General features: G+C 37.4%; 2 pseudogenes; both read right to left on the bottom strand.

The window, feature by feature from the left end:
- Positions 1 to 12443: 12443 nt before the first annotated feature.
- Positions 12444 to 13026, bottom strand: LOC116271829 (annotated as a pseudogene).
- A 652-nt stretch (positions 13027 to 13678) lies between these two features.
- LOC101012495 lies at positions 13679 to 14507 on the bottom strand (annotated as a pseudogene).
- Positions 14508 to 19409: the final 4902 nt, after the last annotated feature.

Below are 19409 nucleotides of genomic sequence, written 5' to 3' on the forward strand. Positions count from 1 at the left end.
GAATTATGAATAATTTCCTCTAGGAAAACAAACTAAGGGAATTATCTCACTTTGGTGTTTCTATAAGATTTCCCTTGGGATACATAGAGTAATAGTCCTAATAATAGTTTCTAAAGTAGTGAAGAAGTAAAACTCAAAATATTTCATGATCAGTCGGAAGCACAAGGTGTAAATGGCATATAAATCAAAATAATGTTTTTACTTGTAAATGTGTCATATGTTTGTGAGTTGCTAGTTATGTAGTTGGCGACTTGAAAAGTTTTCAAATCAATTAGAACCAGTAGTCTGCCACCCTGGAAAACTAAAATGGTATGTTTGTATTGTTTTTCGTGTGTGTGTGTGTGTGTGTGTATGTATGTGTGTATCTCTACTCTGTGAATATATAGAAGAGTTATAAACTGATTTGCAAAAGATAACTTATTTACTAGTGATCACCTCACAAAAAAACAATTAATAAGAAATAGCTTAATGGCTGGGCATGGTGGTCACATCTGTAATCTCAGCACTTTGGGAGGCCTCGGCGGGCAGATCCCTTGAGGCCAGGAGTTTGACGAGGCCAACATGGCGAAACCCCGTCTCTACTAAAAATACAAAAATTAGCAGGGTGTGCCTGTGATCCCAGCTACTTGGGAGACGAGGCAGGAGGCAAGATAATGGCTTGAACCCAGGAGGCGGAGGTTGCAGTGAGCTGAGATCATGCCACTGCGCTCCAGCCTGGGCGACAGAGTGAGATTCCGTCTCTAGATAAATAAATAAATAGCTTAACTTCCAGATATGTTTTCTGTGGCTCAAACTTTAGTACTTTTTGCCAAGAACTTTTTCTTAAGACGTGTGTTTCATGAAATGCCAATAGTTATGTAGTCAAATTAATTTGAGAGATTGTGCATACTCTATCATCCCTCTTGATAATTCAATGAATTTGAACAGTTATAGGCTTCTAGAAATGTCCCAATAAAGACATCTGTTTCACTTTCAGAAGTGAAACACATTTCTCAACATTTCTCAAGGTAATTTGGCACGATACATCTTTTTTTTTTTTTTAAATCATTTTTAACAGCCAACAAATCGGAGCCCTATGTAAGTCAACTTACTTAGGGAATAATGCTGTGAAGGAAATGGAAACTTGATGTTAAAGTTAAAAGAGATCTCTGAAATAGTTTAGTTCAGCACTTACATTTTAGTATTTAACAGATAAGAAGACTGAGTTCCATGAGATACACACACACACACACACACACACACACATACACGTATGTATATCCCTGGCATAAAGATACATAGTGGCTGACTAAATATTGTCAGATAAATGAATGAGTGAGTAAGGCTAGTGTTAGGACTCAAGACTTATATTTCTCAGTCCATTGAGCTTTTCAAGGGACTTATTTTCTCCTAAAGACCATGTAATCAGATTACTAGGGTCTTTCATAAGACAGGTTATTAGGTGAATGGCCTTGAGCACATATTCTGTTTGAAAATCAGGATGATACCTCTCTCACGAGGTTGTCAGTATTAATTGAGATGTTACACATGAGAAGAGCTTATCACACAATGCATATTAGGTATTCAGTAAATGTTAGTTTATATTCATTTCTCTGATCATATTATCTATAAAAATGATAATATCTATGATAGTGTATTAGTCTGTTCTTAGGCTGCTAATAAAGACATACCTGAGACTGGGAAATTTATAAAGAAAAAGAAGTTTAATGAACTCACAGTTTCACATAGTTAGGGAGGCCTCACAAACATGGTAGAAGGTGAAGAAAGAGGAAAGGCAAGTTTTACATGGCAGCAGACAAGAGAGCATGTCCAGGGGAACCACCGCTTTATAAAACCATCGATCTTGTGAGACTTATTTGCTATCACAAGAACAGCATGGGAAAGACCCACCCCCATGATTCAATTACCTCCCACTGGATCCCTCTCACAACACGTTAGGATTATAGGAGCCACAATTCAAGATGAGATTTGGGAGGGGACACAGCCAAACCATAACAGGTAGTATAGTCCTATTGGCCAAAAACATTTTATGTATTTTATTGATTATAGCATAGCATAAAGAGCACAAATTTTAAGTATACAGTTTGCTGAAAATTAACAGCAGAACAAACCTGGGTAATCAGTATCTAGGCTAATAAACAGGGCATTACTAGAGCATTACCAGAGTATTACTAGAACTTCAGAAGATATTCCCATATCTGCTTCCATTCATTATTCATCAGGGGTGTTTCGTGTAGATAAAAACCTGTAGCACATATTCTTCTGTGTTGAGTTCTTTTTGCTCAAATTATGTTTGTGAGATCTATCAATATTATTGTGTGAAGTAATATTGTATGACATGTAGTATTACAATAATTGTAATTATTGTGTGTAATTATTATATGGAGTAATATTGTATGTGAGCATTCATTTTCATTGCTATAGTATAGTATAGTACAGTATAGTATAGTATTATGCTATGTGACTATACAATGGTTTATTTGTCCTTTCTACTAATGGTGAGTATTTGGATAGCTTCTGGTTTGGGGCCATAATGAAAAGTCCTGCAATGATCATTCATGAACATATCCTCTGGTGAACATATATATTCATTTACATTGGATTATACTTACAAGTGGGATTTCTGAGTATATGTATGTTCAATTTTAGTAAATATCACCAAAGTTTTCCAAAATGTTTGTAAAAATGTATACTCCCACCAGCAGTACATGAGACTTCCAATACATTCCAGAAGATTGAAACTAAAATTACAGCCATGAATTTAATATAGAGCAAAATACAAAGCGCATGAATTGGAGGCAGCAGGTATTAATGACAGAGCATTGGAGTTTAACTAGTTTTTTGGTTCTAATATAGGCTCTTCAAGTAATTCGCTATGTGATCTTGGAAAAAACCCTATGATTTCTCTTATTTAAATGATGCGTAATTCATACACATACTCAATTTCGTATATAATTGAGGGTGTTGAGGAGCCCATAATGGAGGGTGATGATTGGGACCTCATCATGAGCTTTACTTAAGAATATCTGAACTAGGTGATAAAGTCTCTTCCAACGGTAACAACAGTAACAGAAATTCCTTTAAAAGCCAACATTTCAACTATTTTTTAGTGTCATATTTCAAACACACATCTGGTAAAATAAAATATTTCCTGGGTAAATTTAACTGCTGGTGGCAACAAAGATAACTATTTCCAAGTTAGTTATCATTTAAAGAAATTATTTTGAATCATACTCAACAAATACGATATCTCAGTCGAATTTGTGCTGGTATAACAGAATGCCTAAGAAAGAGTAATTTATAAAGAACAAAGATTTATTTCTTATGGTTCCAGAGGCTGGGAAGTCAGTGGTCAAGGGACCTGCATTTGGCAAGGGCTTTCTTGCTGCATCATTTCACATTGAAAGGCAGAAGGGCAAGAGAGCATGTGCACATGAGAGAACAAGAGATTGAACTCACCCCCTCAAGTCCTTTTATAATCAACATTAATCCATTTATAAAGGTGGAACCCTCATGAACGAAACACCTCTCATTAAGCCCCACCTCCCAACACTATTGCTTGGGGATTAAGTTTCCAGTACATGCCATTTGGAGGACACACTCAAACCATATCATACAGTCATGAAGTCATCAAAAACAAATTAATAAAAATCTGAAACATAGATGATACTCTACTATTATTAATCCACACAAATTCATGCCATCATTCCAATAAAATTATGAGGATATGGAAATAAGGAGATTTTAAAGAACTATTCTTGATATTATCCATTAAAAACAGATTTGCAGCTGTTTTAAAATCAAGGAAAAGTTAACATTCTTTAAGTGAATGCAGCTGAATAAGAATTTCCAGGAAAAGCCATCATGATATTTTCAACTGAACAGTTTCCTTGATAATGGTATTGTTTTTGTTAATTATACAGTTTAATACTGAAATATCTTTCTGAAATCATCTCTAAGTTTCTCAACCTAAAGTAGGTGGAATGATTTGAAAAGCAGAGGTCTTATTGCGTAAAATTTTACACCACATGTTTTAAAAATATTATTGTCAGCATTAGTCACTCTTTAGAAACTTCAATTGCACATTAAGAGGATAAAAACATTACAGACAATAAGTTAGGTAGCCATCACATGAGCCAGGATTTGTTTGTTTGGTCACCTTGTTATTACTCATCTTAATGTTAGTAACCAATATATCTCTAAAAGAATTGGATGCTGAATGAGAATATACTAAAATGGGAAGAGTTTGGGAGCATAAGTCACAGAATTGGGCTAGAAGATTGCTGTTGTAAGGGGTTGGTTAGCCTCAGAGAAAGTAAGTAGAATAGCATATATGGAAGTAACCTGAAAAGAGATGCAAATTGCTGAGTAGAATAACCTCATTTAAAACAAATAAGTAAAAAGAGACCCCTATCTGCCTTTTCCAGAAACAATCAAAATAATCTGCTACATTATTTATAGAGGTCAAAAGCAGCACCAGTGTTCCCTTCTCCTGTAGTTTTTAATAGTCGAATAGATAACTCTAGTTAGATTCTGTCTCACCTGGGAGAAGATGGCTGGACTATTTGAATTCTCCAAGTCCTTTCTAGCAGTAAGATTCTTCAATATATTTTGCTCCTGGGATACAGAGTAAATATAGTGCATCTGGAAATGTCAGCAAAAAAAATTGCAATGTCTTTCTACTTTATTTTAATGAAGGATAATGTTCCTCTATATAAAACTGCTAAGGCTGCCCATGCTTGCCTTCACAATAGAAATCCCTGAAGAAGAATCACTCAGACTCCCATTAACTTCCAAGACTCAACCCTGGAAATCAACAGCAACCAGAAAATCACTTCATATAGATCTGCTGTGAAAAAACTCACAGTCCATTTATAACCAAGGGAATTTACAAAGCATGAAGTTGTCATTTTTTTTCTCTTTTATCTTATGTATGATGATGAAAACATTATATTGTGAAATTTTCAAAAGTGAATTACTCACTATAGATATTTAGAAATTTAAATAAAAACAATTAAATGTAGAAATGGGAAAGTAAAATTGATATTGGCCATAATGATGATAAAAATCTGTGATTGAACATTTAGTACACAAAGGATTAGCAACCGTTCTATTTTGTCATGATTTGTAGTATATCATGTTATATGTGTCCGTAGATGATACATAGTTCGTATGATACATATATGCACTATACATGTAGGAACAATTCCTTCAAAACCTGCCTTGATCTGGCTTTCAGCTCTCCAATCTTGTACATTACTATACTTGCTCTTACTATACCCTTTGATCTAGACTGATCAACTACTGTCTATTTTACAATATTTTCTGTCTTTCTCCCTCTATGCTTTCATTCACATTTCATTTTTGATGTAAGATATTTTCCTTCCAGGATTTACCCCTCCTGTTGTCATCTGTCTTATTTCAAAATGCAACATATCCCCCTATATCAGAGTCTCCATTTATACATCTTTAACTTGTTCTTTACATACTCAATATGTATATACTTAAATTAAAATGCTTATGATTTTGAAAGCACTAATAGATTTGGGAATAATTACAAACGATGAAAATTTTCTTTGGTATCTTTCTTTACATACTCAATATGTATATAATTAAATTGAAATGCTTATGATTTTGAAAGCACTACTAGATTTGGGCATAATTACAAACGATGAAAATTTTCTTTGGTATCTTTCCATTTCCCTTTTGAATCTTTCTCTTCTGTTTCTCTTCCTTTAGGAAACTAGCAGTAACTAACTTATTTGCGTTACTAGACTATGCCAGTTCACTATCCCACCCAGAATTTGGAAGATAGTTAAAAACAATTCACATTCTCAACTGCTGATTTCTAATTTTTCCCATCCGGTGCCCCCTCCCCTGCTGATATCCAGTAAAAAAGCAATAAAAGGTAATTTCCTAAATTATGTAAATTATGTATGTTAACATACTGATTCACTCATTGAGATGTACTTGCAGCATAATGTCAAGTCCTTATATTTGTATGTTGATTGCATTTTAAAAGTACTTTCATAACTATCACTTATTATGTATATAGTAGGCAGGAAGAGTATGTTATTATTTCCATATTGCTGATTAGGAACATGAGACCAGGAAAGCTTAAATAACTTGAATAAGATCAAACAGTAAGGAAGTATTTGTGCTGAGTCTAGAAGTAAAATTATCTGACTCCAAACAATGAAACTCTTTGTGGATTTTTAGTTGGTTTTGAAAAACTAAAAGTGTTTTGAGGAAGATAGGCCTTTCTAGTCTCTTACAATTATATATACGCACCTGTCTACATAAAATGTCAACTCTGAAAGCATGATGGAATGTTATAAAATATTTCAGTTTTGCTCCTAGGGAGAGGCAAGAAGTCAAATTCACCTAAGAACTACAGTTAACAAATTTAAATGAAACTATATGTTTCTTTCATAAAGATTGATTCTTAAAATATACCAACATAATTGACACATCATTAATTTTTTAAGAAAGTACAAATATCAAAAGTTGATAGGAAAGATAATTATGGTACATTTCCTATTTTTATTTTAAACAAAGTACATCTTCTATTTCAAGTTAAAGGTGGGGGTTATGTCTCATACTTGGAAGAGTTTGGAAAGGCCCATGGCATTAACTGTAAGTAGTATTCAGCTCAGCATTCTTTTGTAAATACTGAGAATAAAAGTTGTACAAATATATACCAAATTATCATGAAGCAAAACTCAATTTTCTCATATTTTCAATCTAAACAGTTACTAACTCTAGTTCCAGTGAATACATTCAACTTGCTATTATGTTATATTTCTGGCATGTCTCCCCCACCCCCAAAAACTATTGGAACTGTGATTTGAAAACTTATCGGGTACTAAAGAAAAGCTGATCCTCATATGCTTTCCCTCTGTCATGCTCACTCTTGCTCTTTCTCTCATTCATTCACCAATTCCTTCACAGAGGTGGTGTTATATTTTACCCAACAGCCATTTCCCTCGTCTTGCCTGCTAATAGGACTTCAACTTTATTCAAATGGCAAAACGTGTTCAGTTCCAGTGGATGAATCATGATAGATTTAACTTAGAAGTTGGCAAACTCTTTATGTAAAAGTCCAGGTAGTAAATATTTTAGGCTTTATGGCTCATATGGTCTCTGTTGCAACTATATTCAACTCACCTGCTATGTCATGAATACAGCCTTAGACAATATATAAATAAATGTGCATAGTAGTGTTCCAATAAATCGTTATTTTCAAAAATAGGTGTGCATCATACTTTTCCAGAGAAACTGTGGTCTAAGTCAATCATGGCTCTCTCATTCCTCTTAGACAGTGATAGAACTGGAAATGCGCATTATACTATATTCTGACCAAGAACAGATATGGATAAACTTGCTGTGGGCTTCTGAGAATGATTTTCACCTCTGATAAGAGAGAGAAATGGGAGATTTCAGTTTGTTTCTCTTCCTTTCTCCCTCCCTTCCTTGGGTACTATTATATATATGAAGGCTGGAGGTGCAGCAACCAACTTCCAAATATGAGACAACAGGCCTAAGGATGCAAACTATTTATGATAATGATGGAGTTATAAGATAAAATAAGGCCTGCATTTTTTATGACATTGCAGAGCCAACGACCAACCTTGGAAACTAACCTCTGGATTTATAGTCGAGTATCAGAAAAATGTATTTATTATATAATACATTGTTGATTGGTTATAATAGCACTTAAATTCTTTCTAAAAGGTCATATTTGGTAATTGGCTTCATTTTGCCCACTTCATTGACCAGTTGTATTGCACAATTTACAGAATCATAAAATTTCTATTCCTCATATCTTTGTCTTACACATAGACGCATCTTGCCATATTTTAGATCCCTTAGTCCTTTATGCTCCTTCATGGCATTCTCTTAGCTTCAACCCATGCTAGCAATTGCTTCAACTTCACAATGGCCCAGTTCAAAATTTTTAAGAAAGAAATCTAACTGTCCTTGTTCCTCTTTGTCAGACCTCATGGACCACTGGCAAACCTACAAATGGGCCACATTTGGGTCAAGTTCAAAGTCTTAGCCCAATCAACTTCAGGGAGAAATGGTAATGGATAAAACATGGTCGCCATTCCTGTACAGTTCTATGAGTAAGGCAGTTTACATTCAACAGGGTTATGGGTGGGGGGAGGTACTGTAAAATATATCTGGTATAATAATTTATAATTTGATGTTGATGCACAACAGTCTTCATAACCAGCAGGTTGATAGCAATTTTCAAGTTATATTCTAAGGACATTTACTTATTTCATCTGTAAAAAAGGGGGATGCATTTATGTAATCCTTTTGTCTTTGATATTTTCCAACACCTATCCTCATGAGAGGCATTGTCAGTGGTTTAATTTCTCATACCACATTCTTTGGCAGAACACTTTTCTGCCTCGACTTGTGGCAATAAGTTGACATCATACTCCTCTTTCTCCCTATATCCTTAGAAAAGTGACATATGTGTTTTCTCTTTCAAATAGGATCCTATGGCCTGGATATAACAAGAGCTGAATAGTATAATGGTATCCAATATCTTTTAAGAATGAAGTTTTCCACATGAAGTACATTTTCAAGGCAACTTATCATTAAAACACCAACACCATTTTAAAAATGTAACTTTTTATGGTTAATCTATCTAAAATCTTTCATATACCTAAAATCGGTATGCTTCCTGCCTTCCTAAATAAATGACATTGAACATAAATTGCCTTAACCTGGGTTAATAATTATAAATATCCAACATTCAGGAGTATCATAATCCAGTTTGAAGACAGGTTTTTGTTTTGTCTCTTCTCCCATTTATTTATTTAGATGGAATCTGGTCCTGTCACACAAGCTGAAATGCAGTGGTGCAACCATAGCTCACTGTAGCCTCAATCCCCTGGGCTCAATGATCTTCCCTTCTCAGTCTCCGGAGAAGCTGGGACTACAGGCACAAGCCACCGTGCCTGGCTAATTTTTATTTTTTTGTACAGATGCTATCTCCCTATGTTGTCCAGGCTGGTTTTGAACTCCTAAACTCAAGCAATCCTCCAACCTTGGCCTCCCAATGAGTTGGAATTTCAGGCATGAGCCACCACACCAGGCCTTCTTCTTCTACTTTTAGAATATTACTGTTACTGATGAGAATTTGTCTTAAGTCTCCAGATTTCTGATTTTTTTTTTCTCTTCTATGATAAGGGAGACTAGATAAATAAACTTAAGAATTTTCTGCTGGTTAAAAGTCAATAAAATATTGGAGGAAGGCTACTATAATTGGAATTGTAAATATTGGAATTGTAATTACAGGCTTCAAAGTCCAAGTCTTTGTAATTACCTTATAGGAGCTTGAAAGTATTTTTCAGATATTTAAGGGCTATGTTCTGGCTGGTTGAGTTCATCCAGAGACAAACCTTCAAATAGTCTCCTCAACAGCTCACAATGCTACCCATATTTGATTATTAATGTTCTAACTGCTGTAATTCATTATTTTATGCAATAAATATTTATTATGCTACTCCAGTGGGCTGGCTCTTCTCTAGGTATGAGACACAGTCCTGGCTTTTCAGGAGCTCAAAGCCAAGCAAGAAAGTACATGAGGATGTAACCAACTAGAATACACTGCCAAAAGCGAAGAAATCATGCATAATCAAAAGTCATATGACATCCCAGAGATAGGATGATCTTTAGGTTGTGTTTGTCAAGGAAGCCATCACAGAAGTGACATTAGAACTAGATCTTGAGAAGGGGACAGTTTGTCACATTTAACAAAAATTAGACAGGGGGAAAGGCACCTTAGGCAGAAATATAAACATAAATCATTTTTCAATTAAGGAATCTGAGACATTTACACCACAAAAATGTAGCATCAATGTAGACTACTAAAGTAGCAATTGATCTGTAGTCAGTTTTAATCTGGTTTATCCCTTATTTTCAGATATAAAGGGCTGCCAGAAAGAGACACACAAATGGTATTTTTAAAGTTGGTTTGGAAATTCTAGTAGAACACAGTTTATACCTAGGGTAGAATACTGTCCTTCTCTAATCGAATAATTTTTTTTTCAAACAGGCCTAACACATTTTGGAATGAGAAAGAATATTAGTTCAGGCTTCCAAATAGCAACATAGATTCTGAAAATCTTTTAGGTAACATGTGTCAATTCAGACAATCAATGCAGTGACATTTGCCAAAGACAGTTTAGTCTCTGTATTAGTCACGGTTATCTAGAGGAACAGAAAGAATGGAGTATGTATATATATGTGAGTTTATTAAGTATTAACTCACATGATCATGAGGTCCCAAAATAGGACGTCTGCAGGCTGAGGAGCAAGGAGAGCCAATCCGAGTTCCAAAACTGAAGAGCTTGGAGTCCAATGTTGGAGGATAGGAAGCATCCAGCATGGGAGAAAGATGTAGGCTGGGAGGCTAGGCCGGTCTCTCTTTTCCCATTTTTCTGCCTGCTAATATTCTAGCTATGTTGGCAGCTGATTAGATTGTGCCCACCAGATAAAGGGTGGGTCTGCCTTCCCCAGCCCACTGACTCAAATGTTAATCTCCTTTGGCAACACCCTCACAAACACACCCAGGATCAATACTTTGTGTCCTTCAATCCAGTCAAGTTGACTCTCAGTATTAACCATCACAGTCTCACACCCAAAAGATTATTTTTTCCTACTAAGCCAAAGGCGTTAACAAATTTTAGTTTGGAGAAAAGTGAAAGCAATAAAACTAAGATGTATTTAATAACTTTGCTTCTTTGACAATTCCAACAATTGTTTTATAGCTACCTTATATGCTTATTTCATATTCTGTGTCACTATATAAGTGTTATGAATATGCTGGACCTATATATCTTGAAATAGGATAGATAATTTTAAAGATTTTATTGATAATTTGTTCTAAAATATTTGATCACCTTGTAAAACTATATGTCTATAGTGCTATAAATGAGTACAGGTATACGTCATGATATACCTACAAATATATTTATAATTATATGATTTTACCCATATGTCATGCCTATATATATAACTGAATTTCAAAGTAATGTATTCTATAAGGCAACAACTCACGTACACTCTGAATTTGATCTCCAGAATAAGTACCAAAGCATTTTCTTTTCTTTTCTTTTTTTTTTTTTTTGAGACGGAGTCTTGCTCTGTTGCCCAGGCTGGAGTGCAGTGGCCGGATCTTGGCTCACTGCAAGCTCTGCCTCCCGGGTTTATGCCATTCTCCTGCCTCAGCCTCCCAAGTAGCTGGGACTACAGGCGCCCGCCACCTCGCCCGGCTAGTTTTTTTGTATTTTTTAGTAGAGACGGGGTTTCACCGTGTTAGCCAGGATGGTCTCGATCTCCTGACCTCGTGATCCGCCCGCCTGGGCCTCCCAAAGTGCTGGGATTACAGGCTTGAGTCACCGCGCCCAGCCCAAAGCATTTTCTTTAGAAAATAATGGAAAGTATAAAACACATACAAAAATACAAAGGTTATTAAGAATGGTATTCTAGTTACCATATAAGAACATCTAGATGACCTTGGTTTGGCAGTGGCTTTTATATACAACACCAAAAGCATGACACAAGTGAAACAATTGGAAATTTTGACGGTATTAAAATTAAAATCTTGTTCTCTGCTATAGACTCTATCAAGGAAATGAAAATACAAGTGACAGCCTGGTTGAAAATATTGGCAGAACACAAATCTGATAAAGGACTATAATCCAAAATATATAAAGACCTCTTAAAACACAACTATAAGAAAGCAGACCAGGCATGGTGGCTCATGCCTGTAATCCCAGCACTTTGGGAGGCTGAGGTGGAAGGATCACTTGAGACCAGGATTTCAGAACCTGTCGCTACCCAAAAAATGCAAAAAATTAGCTTAGCATGGTGGCGTGCACCTGTAGTCCCAGCTATTTTGGGGGTTGAGGTGCGATGATCCCTTGAGGCCCAGAGGTCGAGGCTGCAGTGAGCTGAGTTATTGACACTGCACTCTAGCCTGGGTGACAAAGTGAGACTGTGTCTCCAAAAAAAAAAAAAAAAAAAGACAGCAAACAACTCTAAATTTGGGTGAGAAGGCCTGTGCATGAAGGTCTGGCAGCTCTTCTCAAACTCCTTGGTTAAAGGAAAACAACAACAACAATTTATCATCAATATGCTACTCATAAGTAAGTGTGGGATAAAAGAAACTTGGAATTTATGTATCTCCTCTCATTTTACAAGTATGATTCCTTTGGGTAAAGAATCATCAATCAAATATCCAAAAGTATAAACAAATATCAGGAAGTAAAAAGTATTAACAAAAGTAAGTTCAACACGATGGCTTCAGGAGGGCTGCAGTGGCAAGGGAGGCAGCCGCGGCAGCAGTAGTGGCAAAGTTGGCCATGGTGGTGGTAGCAGCAGCAGCAAGCGGTGGTGACAGCACGGGCTCCAGGCCAGGACCATTAGTAGAAGCAGACCATGTGCAGGAAGGCCTGGCCGTTTTTCTCCTCCAACTTCTGAAGCAGCTGATCAATCTCATTCTCCGTATCCTCTGAGCGCTGCATACACTGGTAGAGCTCGCAGATGAGAAATGCCCCTATGATGGCATCTTCCTGGTTGTCCTGGATGTCCATGTTCACCACATGCACTGGCTGGCAGATCTCCTGTTCTCTGGAATTCAGATCTTCCACCACCGGTCATCAATTTTCTCTTCACAAGTGATGATCAGATCAAACACATCTTTGCAATCCTGGAACCTTTCTGGCCGGAGCTTGATTCTCTTATTTCTGTCTAACATATACAGAATGCCATTCTGTGTATAGAATTCTTCGTCTTTCGTGATAAGATCAATGTACATTTCATCATATGTGGTTTCGAAATCATAAATATTTGGCTTGTTAGGTGCTGGTCCTGGAAACTTCACATGAGGTGCTGTTCCAAAGGACTGGACACTGAATCCTCATTTGCTGAGGATACTGTGTGCTCCATGCTCCGGTTCTGATTACTTGAGCACACCACCGCCACCCGCAACTGTAACAATGACATGGCTGCGACCGCACCACCCACGATGCTCTCACTTACTCTTCTACCGACCCCAGCACCTTAGTGCCAGCAGAATGGCGACCAAAAATGGTGACCGTGTCTCAGGGGATATAGTACGTGGCGTCTGCGCTTGCCAGTCTCCTCGCAAGCCCCTAGTGCGGAGCCGCAGGTACGCTGGCATCCGGGCTCAGGCAACGCATTCTGTGACAGTTGGCGGCTGGCGCCTGCGCAGCCACACCCGCGCTCCACAAGGTGCAGCCCAGCCACATTTAAAATATATATATTTTTTCGGCCAGGCGCTGCGGCTCATGCCTGTAATCCCAGCATCTTGGGAGGCCGAGGCGGGTGGATCACCTGAGGCAAGAAGTTCGAGACCAGCCTGACTAACATGGAGATACCCCGTCTCTACTAAAAATACAAAATTAGCCAGGCATGGTGGCGCATGCCTGTAATCCCAGCTACTCGGGAGGTTGAGGCAGAGGAATCACTTGAACTCGGGAGGTGGAGGTGGCGGTGAGCCAAGATGGTGCCATTGCCCTCCAGCCTGGACAACCAGAGCAAAACTCTATCTTCAAAAAGCAAACAAACAAACAAAATATATACATATATATATGGTTTTTTGTTTTTGTTTTTGTTTTTCTGTATAGCGAAAACCTTATTGTTGTAAGTTCAATTGAAGGCTTTTTAAAAAGCCTTTTAAGGAATTCTATAACCATCACCAAAAAGTCAGTCTGTCCACCTGCATGATCTCCCAGAGCACTTCCGCCCCATGTGGTGGGGAGACAAAAGCAGCATGTGTGGGGCAGTTGTCTGACAAGCTGCTGTCCAAGCTGGTTAATCTCCTGTCCATCAGTTCTTTCCGTAAATCAAAGTCTTGATTTACGGAGGTCATGAGTTCTTATAGGAGCCTCATGACCTTACAATTGGCATCCCAGTGGTCCACGTTAGTAGAAGCAATGACCCACTTTAAGACAGGGATGACTACTTGGCTTCTCAGCAAGGTGACAGGGCTACGCTGAATAAACCTGGTGGATAGCCTGAACAGGTCGTCTACAGTGTCAGAGTGATTCTGGAGACCATTCTGCTGTTCTAGGAGCTGAAAGGTGGGAATGCACAGTGCCTGGACATGTCTAGTGGTCTCTGCCCACAGCCATCTTCCATGCCATACTCATCTACGAGGATAATACCAAGGTATAGGAAACAAGAATGCTGATGTACGTGGCACGCATTCACACAAATGGTGTGAATCATTCTAGTGGTTACAGCAGCACGGCAGATCCTTTGCCTACACAGCGAACCGCAAAGTGCAGGCACCTGCAACAGTGCTTTGCAATCTGATTATGAGCCGGGTGCTTATTTAGAGACTCGCATAAAATTGGCCATATTTCCTGTATGACTTTTTGGCACCGATGAGTCTGTCTGTTTTCCACAGTAGAATTCGTATGGCTAAATACCACTGCAAGGCGATCTAAGAACGGTGTCAATGGTTAGAGAATTCCTTAAAGGATTTGCCAAAGGAGACAACCGTGGGAGCCGTCACCGTGACACACAAGCAACTTCCAGACTTCCACAAGCAAGTCACTAGTGCTGTGGAATGTAACCAGGTTTGCTGGGCCTTGTGAGAACTCACCAGGTTCTTTCGATAGCTCACGCTTCTGCACTATGCCTGTCACCCAGGAATGTCTTTTTAAATTAGAAGACTGGAAGAAAACAAAAACCACAATGTGTCCCACAGTCAGAAACCTCTGTCGTGGCAGAGGGGACTTCACCGCCACCAGGGTGTCCTGCCAGACAGAGACTCCAGGCTTCTGAAGGCCACCCTGGGGAGTTCTTGTTTGGGGGTGTGAGGGAAAATCAGGGAGGTTTAAAAAAAGATGGCTGTGGCCTGCCTGGCATGGTGGGAGGGGAGGTGGTTTCCTGGCAAATTGATTTCTAAAAGGAAAGATAATTTCAAGAAAATAAAAAAGGAAAACTAAGTGGAAAAAAAGCCTTGTAAAATCAAATTCCAAATTAATGCCAACACTCTCTCTTCTGCTTTTGAAAACTCCAATTGTTAGAACTTTTCCTTCAAATTACCATCTATCAAACTACATATCATTTGTGTTTGCTCATGGCTCTCTTCATTTTCAAAGTTAGGTTGTTTGGAAATAAATCTCAGTTGCAGAGCTGTAACTTAGGCAGGGTTATCAAAAAGTTGCTTAAGTCTGTCATCCTAGCAGTTTGGGAGGCCAAGGCAGACTGATCGCCTGAGCCTAGGATTTCTAGACCAGCCTGGGCAACATGGTGAAACCATGTCTCCTTTAAAAATACAAAAAATTACCCAGGCTTGGGGTGTGGTATCGGGCACCTATGGTCCCAGCTACTCGAAGGCTGAGGTGGGAGGATCACTTGAACTTGGGATGTCAAGGTTACAGTGAGCCTTGCTTGCACCAATGCACTCCAGCCTGGGCAACAGAATGATACCTTGTGTCAAAACAAAAACAAACACAAAAACAAAACATGTTGCTTAAGGTCATTAAAGTACATGGGGCTAGAAATGTTTTTTAAAAATATGTATAATTACACAAAAGAATGAAATTAGAGAAATTGAATTATATCAAATTAAAATTTTTTGCATGAATGACACTATCAAAAGAGCAAAAAGTCAACTGACACACTTGGGGAAAGTATTCACAAATCATATATCTGACAAGAGGTTCATATCCAGAATAAATATTAAGAACTCCTGTATCTCAAAAACAGAAACGCTAACAACCAGATTTAAAAATGGGCAAAGGACTTGAATAGACATTTCTCCAAAACGTATGTACAAATAGCCAATAAACACATGAAAAGATTTTCAACATCACTAATCGCTAAGTGAATGCAAATCAAAACCATAGTGAGATACCACTTCACACCCACTAGGATGGCATATATATACACACACACATATATATAATATATACACACATATATATAATATATATGTTTTTAAAAACAGAAAATAATAAGGATTGCAAGAATGTGGAGAAATTTAAACCCTTGTGCACTGCTCTTAGAAATGTAAAATGATGCAGCCACTATGGAAAATGGTGTGACTATTCCTCAAAAAATTAAAAATAGAAACAGCATATGATCCAGCAATTCCACTTCTGGGTATATACCCAAAACAATTGAAAGCAAGGACTTGTACACAGATATTTGTACACGAATGTTCATAGCAGCATTATTCCCAATAGCCAAGAGGTAGAAGCAAACCACATGTCCATTAGTGAATGAATGTTCACTAATGAATGTATGAACAAAGTGTGGTATTTACACACAATGGAGTATTATTCAGCCATATAAACCAAGGAAATTCTGATACATGTTACAACATGGATGAACCTTGAAGACATTATGCTAAGTGAAATAAGATAATCGCGAAAGACAAGCATTGTATGAATCTACATATTTGAGGAACCTGAAGTAGTCAAATTCATAGAGATAGAAGTAGAATGGTGTTTGTGAGGAAAAGGGAGTTATTTTTTAATGAGTGCAGAGTTTCAGTTTTGTAAGATGAAAAAATTCTGGAAATGGGTGGTAGTAGTGGCTGCACAATTATGTGAATGTACCTCATGTCACTGAACTGTACACTTAAAACTGGTTAAAATAATAAATTTTATCTATATTTTATCGCAATTTAAAATATAAACATTGATACATACACTGGAACTGTGTCCAATCAATATTGGCCCACCAATTGTAACAAATGGACCATACCAGTGCAAAATGTAAATAATAGGGAAAACTGACAAAAGAGTCAGGAGGTATAGGAACTATGTACTTTCTGCTTTTTTTTTTTTTCCTACTGTAAACGTAAAATTGCTTTAAAAATCACCTATTTAAAAACAAGACAAATGTACATACTAAGCTTATTGCCTCAAGAAACATCACCTTTCCCTCAATCAGGATTCTCTAGTTGCACTAGCACAGTGGTAAGTTTGTCTCTGGCCCTAAGCCAGACTTCGTGGCAGCCAGCAATGATGAAAAAGCCAGACACCCTATGTCAAGGGCAGAAATGCTAATGTTCTAGGGCTTCTTTGATTCCTTTTTTTCGTTCTCTACTTTTTTTTTTTCTCATAGTACATTGTTCTGTAGAGTTATGGTTGCATTTGTTGCTGCCTGCCTCAGATGCCACAGTTGTTTGTTATGGCTCTGATATTTCATTAGGATCTGACCAATTCTGATAACAAAAGAATTAACTTGTACATTTTAGATTATTTTTTCTGGAGTATACCCCCTCTCTGGCTTGTATAAATGGTAGTATATTTATTTCTTTTAAGTATGTCTTTCTATTTCAGCCAACATTTATTGAGAAAGCGCCTTGTATCAGATAATTTTCAAAGTTCTAAGAATACGATTAAAAACATTTTTTTCTTTTACCTCAGTTGATACTACAGTCTAGTAAAGGAGACAGACATTAAAAAAACAAGCTTGCAAATAAAAATGTAAATATATTCAAGGAGGAAATGAAGTAGCTGCAATGACCCACTTTAGATTAGATGGTCAGAAAAATCCTATTTGTGGGAAGTAACTTTCAAGACGAAGCCAGTAAGATGACTAGGAGCCAGCCAGGTCAAGTGTGGGGAGAGAGTATTTAGGCAGAAAGAAGAGTATGAGCAAATTTTCTGAGATGGGAATGTGCTACGTGAATTTGGGCAAAAAGAACCAAAAGGCCAGTGTGACTGCAGTGTAGTGAGGGGAAGACGGGCACAGATGAGTTCTGAGAAGTGGACAACTGTCAAGTCATGTAAGATCTTATATCTCTGGTAGGTGTTTTCATGTTTAGAGTAATAAGATTGTAAGAGTGTCAGAAATTGTTCTAAGTGCTTTACTTGCTTTTTAGGGTTTTTTTAGTTTTTTTTTTTTTTTTTTAGTACAGATGGAGTCTCACTATGTTGCCCAGGATGGTCCTGGACTCCTGGGCTCTAGGGATTATCCCACTTCAGCCTCTCGAAGTGCTGAGATTACAGGCGTGAGCCACCAAGCCTGGCCTCTAAGTGCTTTACTTGTATCATCACATTCAATCCTCATGAAAACCCTGGAAGGTGGGTATTATTATTCTCATTTTCAAGATAAGAAAAGCGAGGAACAGAGAGGTTAAGTGACTTGCCCCCGGTCACTAGTAAAATAGCACAGATAGATTTCAAACTCAAGTGGTCTGACCGTAGAACCAAAATTCTTCATTCCTCATTAAATATGACAAGAAACAATAGAAGGGTTTTAAATGAGAGGCTTATATCTTGAGATTTACACATTTTAAAGATAATTCTGATGGAACTGGAAAGAACCGCTTGGAGGTGAGCAAAAGAGAAAGCGGGAAAAATAATTATGAGGCCGTTACCACAGTCCAAGAAAGAGATGACTATGGCTTGTTTCCTAGTGGAATGAGAAAAATAAGATGGATTAAAGATATGTCTTAAAAATACTTTGTTCAGTATATAGGAAGAATGGATAGGATTTGGTAATGTACTAGGTGAGGACAGGGGAAAGAGTGCAATCAAGGTGATATATCTGGCCCTTTTGCAGATCATCATTCTTAAATTGCTTGTAGTTTTAATTGAACTAAACTAATCATTCCTTTTGTGGTAACTGAGGTTGGTGTTTTTTATTCTCCAATAATAAGCCTTCTATTAGTTTGTTTTCCCCAATTTCTACTGGGTACAGCTTAATTTGGCAGATTTAATTTCTGATAAGATTGAATTTGTTATGCCAAGAAGATCAAACATAAAGAGAAAAGAATACTTTCTGTTTTCAGTCTATCAAAGCTGCTATAACAAAAATATCATAAACCGGGGGGCTTATAAACAACAAACATTTATTTCTCATCATTCTGGAGGCTAGGAAGTCCAAGATTATGGTGCTAGCAGATTTGGTTTCTGGTGAGGGCCTACTTCCTGTTTCATGGATGCCCATTTTTCACTGTAACTTCACAGGATAGAAGGATAAGGGAGCTCTCAGAGCTTTCCCAGGCTTCTTTTATAAGGGCACTAATACCATTTATGAGAATGGAGCCCTAATCACCTCCCAAAGTTTCCTCCTCCTAATACACTTAGTTTGGGGGCTAGGACTTTAACATATTAATTTGGGCGGGGGGGACACAAACATTCAGACCATAGTAATTCCTCATCCCGGAAAGTTATCCACAATCTTAAATCATGTTAATAGACCATGCTTAATACCTGAAGAACATCAGTTACCTTATCCTGACTTCTGAAGAGTTTTACATTGAATCCTTGGTAATTATTATGCATTATGGACTTTTCTATCAACTATCCTTCTGTTCAGTAATAATATCTAATAGAATATTATATTTTGTGGCAAAAAAATCACCACATTTACCATGTAATTTTCAGAGCAAG

The sequence above is a fragment of the Papio anubis genome, chromosome X (genome assembly GCF_008728515.1).
Source record: "Papio anubis isolate 15944 chromosome X, Panubis1.0, whole genome shotgun sequence".
Lineage (NCBI taxonomy): Eukaryota > Metazoa > Chordata > Mammalia > Primates > Cercopithecidae > Papio > Papio anubis.